The following is a 6,333-nucleotide window of genomic DNA, read 5'->3' as shown; positions in this document are numbered from 1 at the left end:
AGATCTTCTTCAGGTATGACTGTTATACGTTACAGCTTTTGAAACCAAACCCCACTCAGGTACATTTGTGGATAAAATGGAACAATTGGATGGCTGATCTTTGATTTACAGGACTGAACATGTAAAGTTGAACCATTTCTCCCACACAGACTCCTTTCCTTCAACATCAAGGTCAGTTCCCCCGAGATGCGATGATGACTGTCAGACGTCTGGCCTCTGAATGCTACTGGTTGGGTTGCTTGATGGCTTTAAGCAATCCTCCTCTTCAACTGGACTGGAAGAAACATGCTCCTGGGATGGACGCTTGGGACATTTTCCCACGAGGTGTCAGAGCTTCTATCATGTAGAAGAAGAAAATTCAGAAAATTTGTCTCATTTTAGACTCAGTGTTTGTCAGGGATCTGCTATGATATGAACCTGCAATGTTTTCTTTGACTTCTTGTTTTCATTTCTGTGAATTAAAAATGACTTTGGATTAGTTTAAATGAACAAATGAACCATTTAACAAGAGAAGACAAAATTATGATAAATTGCCTCATGCTTTTGAAGTGTTCCTTTTCAAGCTGATCAATAAATTGTATCCCCATAATCAAACCAGGGAAGTTTGGTCATTTGAACAATTGTGTTTTCTAGCATGTCTAATAGAAGAACTATTTCTATATATAAAAAACTAATTTTGCCTTGGCCTTTGACTGCATCATGGTGACATGATGAAATAAGGACAATGCACTGTCTAGCCAAATAGACGTTAACCTGCCCTAGGACGGTTCCATTATTACCACTACAGTGTTTTGGAAGAGGGAATAGTGGCATATGAGATTGTATCATCTGCAAATAAATGAATATGGGAATGATTAACAACCTTGGGAATGACATTAATAATTATAGCCGTAAGAGGCAATTCATGGGTTCTAACCCCTTTGCGCTCAACAGTAAGAAGCAGTTGAATTTTAGCAGATGATACAAATTAGCGAAAAATCCTTAATGGTGGCCTCTGCCATCACAGAGGCTTTTGTTTCGGGAGCAGCCTTTTAAAGTTTTCTCATTTTTGACCGTCAATTATAGAACCACCATCAGGGATGACCATGATCCTATTTTTGTGAAGCATTTGCACATCATTTGTAGTTGTGATCCCAATTTTCATGTCTTAATGTCATGTCATGACTTTGAGTGATTCTGCACTTGGGCACAGGAACCCTTTGAGCAAGATGCTAATGTAGGCATGTTAACATGCTGATGATAAATGGGTGTAATGTTTATCATCATAAACCAATGCATTGGACAAAAACATTTTTTTGACCTGATATGATGGCACTAGATGAAAAGTAAGAGGATCATCAAAGTCAGTAAGTTTCATCTTCTGAGAACCCTGAATGCCTGGTCAAAATGTTACGGCAATCCATCTGAAAATTGTTGAGATATTTCACGCTGGGCCAGTGTGGTAGATAGACATACAGACCATACAATAACCAACAAACAACACTGCCATCCCTACAGCCATGATGCTACAATGGCTGAAACTTTAGCTTGCAAGTAAAGACCTGAATATGCAAGCTTGTAACAAAGTTTGTAGGCAAATACTCAAAATGTCCAAGCTACAAACATGTTATGCTCCACTTAAATGTGGGTTGTGTCATGGATACATATTCATACATGTATAACCATTCAAATCACATGCTTCTCTGATTGTATAGTGTGTTATGCATTTACCACAACTAACCAAACTTGATGATCCAAATATTTTCCTTTTCAGAAGAAAGGTCTTGATTAGTAAGGCAGGCAAATATTTTTGCATAACAAAAAAGTGCTGAAGGCAGTACACAGATGATATCCTCATTCTTTGCAGAGAACAGACTGTGAAATGAAAGAGAAACTTATCAGTACTGTGTAATTTTATCACAAATTCCAAACCACATTTTTCCTACTGATAAGTAGTGTGACTGACATGAAGAGCTTTCAATTTCCAGACGCATCTGTGATCTTTATCTCCTGACTTTACACCTTCAGTGCACAACTTTTGCCTACCCCTTCTGGCAGTGAGAGTAACTACACAAACACTGTGAATACAGAGAAATGTTCACAGTCCATACAGAAAAGCCACACTAATTGTAAGCCCTGTTTCTTCATCACTATCAAACTTGTTCTCTTTGAGACTGTAATCGTTCCTCTTAACACTGTGTTTCTTTTTTTATCTGAGCATCAGAAACTTGTCTTGGATGCTTCTTAGTTTTTCCTGCAATAGGCTCCACCATACTCCTTGCTGCTGTAGCCTGCTCCATCTGCATGACTATGGTTGCTCCTTCTGACTCCATTTTCTGTTGTCTTTATGTACATTGTAAAACATATCACTAACTGTGTTCAGTCTGGGAAAGGTGTCACAGGCCGAATATTTAAAACTCCGGTATATTGCAGAATACAGAGAGATTTACCTGGAGCGAATATTATTAATGTATGAACTAATTTGGTGAAGACTTGGATATAACAGAAGTTTATATGTAAAAGTGCAGCACTTCAGCTTTATCCTATTTGTCCACTGTGTCAATTAGCCAGTATAAATGCCTGTAACTGGCTTTTGCCTGCAAGACAAAATAATCGAGTGTTTCTGTAAACATTTTGGTTGAAGAAAATCAAAATCAGAGCAATGATGAAACCTGGGACAAGAAGTCATTCAACTCATATTATGGAGTTCAGTAGTAATGGAGCCACATGATGCCTCATGAGTATTCTTTGTCACCTGATGAATCTCAGTCCAGTGTTCCTTCTTTTTAGCTCTGTTTTGGTCTCCACCAGCTCCTGTGCTCCACCATGTTCACCAGCTGCTCTCTGACTAGGTCTGTCTATAATGTTTTAGATTTCAGCCCGCAATGTACAACATAGTTATCTTGGAGTTTTGGTGTACTTGTTTGTACAAGTACACAACTTACAAAAGAATCTAAAGGGGTACCCAGTGCATTAAAAAGTGATCAATACCAATATGTGTTGGAGTCATTTCTTTAAAATAACAACTGAAAACCATGGAAAAGTGCATTTTGCATAATATGTCCCCTTTAAAATAACAACTGCAAAATCAATTTGGATTGCAGAAACAGATGATGTGCTCAGTGATGTGGCTTTACATAATATCCTGATTCTTTCCAGAGAACAAACTGTAAAACAACAGAGAAACTTATCAGTGGGAACAATGTGGTTTGGAATGCGTGTTATCACACGTTCCACTGTGATTGACATGAAGATCTCTCAGTTTCTTGATGCAGCTGTGATATTTATCGTTAATCTTTGTTTCCATTGTGTCACGTAACCAACAGTCAGGCATGTAGACCAAATAGTTCTGTTATTTACTAATCTTGTAAAGATCATTACTGAGCCTCCTGACATGGCATGCATCCCTTGTGCAACCACACCTATTGAAATGGTAAATGAATGCTCCCCTGATATTTTATCTTAACTGAAACTTGGTTAACTCTGATAGTTTCAGATACAGAAATAACTGAATGGGTACAATATCTTTTGCATTTACAGGAAAACAAAAAGAGGTGGAGTACGGATCTTTGGCACAGACTTCTTAAAGGCCTGGCTTGGTGCTGCTGTCACGCTACCAAAGAGTTTTGAATACATTGTTCTGAACATATACCCTGGTGGTAGTGACCATTTTACTTTTATTCGAGTCTACTGTCCTCCATCCACAAATTATGAGGCCCTGAAAGAAATTGCTAAATTAATATCATCCCCCATTAACTGGTTAATTTAAACCCTAACAAATCAAAGGGTGAAGGGTATTTACATCCTTCCCTTCTCAGCCTCAGCGCTGTTTTATGAACATTGTATCAAATGGTTTCATGACTATCTCTCAGATAGAACTCTGACAGCAGTCTCCAATGGTTTCAAGTCAAGTCCCCTCTATGTTAGTACAGGTGTTCCACAAGGGTCCATTTTCTGTCCTCTTTTATTCGCCATATACATTAACATTATCATCTCTGCCACCTCAAACTATAATGTACACTTTTATGCAGATGACACAATTCTATTCACCAGTGGTACTTCTCATAATCTGACCTCTGCAAATTTATTTCAGATTTATCTCATCTCTAGTTCAGAGTATGTAGCCTACTGCCCATATCCAAACTCTTAATAATAATCAGTCAAAGTTTCAGCTGGTAATTTTGTGTAGACTCATCACTGCTAGAGATGACTGCACATTGTTACATTGTTTCCACACTGTCATTGCTATAGTGCTATTTGACTATAAATCGAGAAATCTCTGTCAGGCAGGTGTGTTGCTGAGGACCCGAGTAAGTGACGTGTTGACTGTGAAATTTTTTGGGTGAGGGGTTCTCGACAAAATCAAAAATACAGACCCTAACCCAAATAACACTATATAATGAATGTCATCATCCAGTCTGCCACATCACAACCATAGTAAAATGTCAAACTGATTTCTAGTAATGTGGCAATTTAACCTTTAAATGCATACCTCAGGAATTAAACGACCTAATAATACATTGTACCCTGAGTATATAAAATCTAGATGAGATATATCATCTCTCCAGTGTGTTCTGGCTCTACCCTGAAGCCTCCTACCACTTGGACCTGCCTGGAAAACCTCCAAACTCCGAGCTCCTCACTCCAGGATGGATTCTGGATTGCTTCTCCTGAATCTGAGGTTTGACAGTTCCTTTTTTTGTCCAATGCATTGGTTTATGATGATAAACATTACACCCATTTATCATCAGCATGTTAGCATGCTTACATTAGCATCTTGCTCAAAGGGTTCCTGTGCCCAAGTGCAGAATCACTCAAAGTCATGACATGACATTAAGACATGAAAATTGGGATCACAACTACAAATGATGTGCAAATGCTTCACAAAAATAGTTTCTCTGTTGTTTTACAGTTTGTTCTCTGGAAAGAATCAGGATATTATGTAAAGCCACATCAATGAGCACTTCATCTGTTTCTGCAATCCAAATTGATTTTGCAGTTGTTATTTTAAAGGGGACATATTATGCAAAATGCACTTTTCCATGGTTTTCAGTTGTTATTTTAAAGAAATGACTCCAACACATATTGGTATTGATCACTTTTTAATGCACTGGGTACCCCTTTAGATTCTTTTGTAAGTTGTGTACTTGTACAAACAAGTACACCAAAACTCCAAGATAACTATGTTGTACATTGCGGGCTGAAATCTAAAACATTATAGACAGACCTAGTCAGAGAGCAGCTGGTGAACATGGTGGAGCACAGGAGCTGGTGGAGACCAAAACAGAGCTAAAAAGAAGGAACACTGGACTGAGATTCATCAGGTGACAAAGAATACTCATGAGGCATCATGTGGCTCCATTACTACTGAACTCCATAATATGAGTTGAATGACTTCTTGTCCCAGGTTTCATCATTGCTCTGATTTTGATTTTCTTCAACCAAAATGTTTACAGAAACACTCGATTATTTTGTCTTGCAGGCAAAAGCCAGTTACAGGCATTTATACTGGCTAATTGACACAGTGGACAAATAGGATAAAGCTGAAGTGCTGCACTTTTACATATAAACTTCTGTTATATCCAAGTCTTCACCAAATTAGTTCATACATTAATAATATTCGCTCCAGGTAAATCTCTCTGTATTCTGCAATATACCGGAGTTTTAAATATTCGGCCTGTGACACCTTTCCCAGACTGAACACAGTTAGTGATATGTTTTACAATGTACATAAAGACAACAGAAAATGGAGTCAGAAGGAGCAACCATAGTCATGCAGATGGAGCAGGCTACAGCAGCAAGGAGTATGGTGGAGCCTATTGCAGGAAAAACTAAGAAGCATCCAAGACAAGTTTCTGATGCTCAGATAAAAAAAGAAACACAGTGTTAAGAGGAACGATTACAGTCTCAAAGAGAACAAGTTTGATAGTGATGAAGAAACAGGGCTTACAATTAGTGTGGCTTTTCTGTATGGACTGTGAACATTTCTCTGTATTCACAGTGTTTGTGTAGTTACTCTCACTGCCAGAAGGGGTAGGCAAAAGTTGTGCACTGAAGGTGTAAAGTCAGGAGATAAAGATCACAGATGCGTCTGGAAATTGAAAGCTCTTCATGTCAGTCACACTACTTATCAGTAGGAAAAATGTGGTTTGGAATTTGTGATAAAATTACACAGTACTGATAAGTTTCTCTTTCATTTCACAGTCTGTTCTCTGCAAAGAATGAGGATATCATCTGTGTACTGCCTTCAGCACTTTTTTGTTATGCAAAAATATTTGCCTGCCTTACTAATCAAGACCTTTCTTCTGAAAAGGAAAATATTTGGATCATCAAGTTTGGTTAGTTGTGGTAAAT

The sequence above is a fragment of the Seriola lalandi genome, unplaced genomic scaffold, assembly GCF_002814215.2.
Source record: "Seriola lalandi dorsalis isolate HSWRI2012SDOR001 ecotype SW California unplaced genomic scaffold, Sedor1 jcf7180002054321, whole genome shotgun sequence".
Lineage (NCBI taxonomy): Eukaryota > Metazoa > Chordata > Actinopteri > Carangiformes > Carangidae > Seriola > Seriola lalandi.
The sequence above is the reverse complement of the archived record's forward strand: the minus strand, read 5'-3'. Positions refer to the sequence as shown.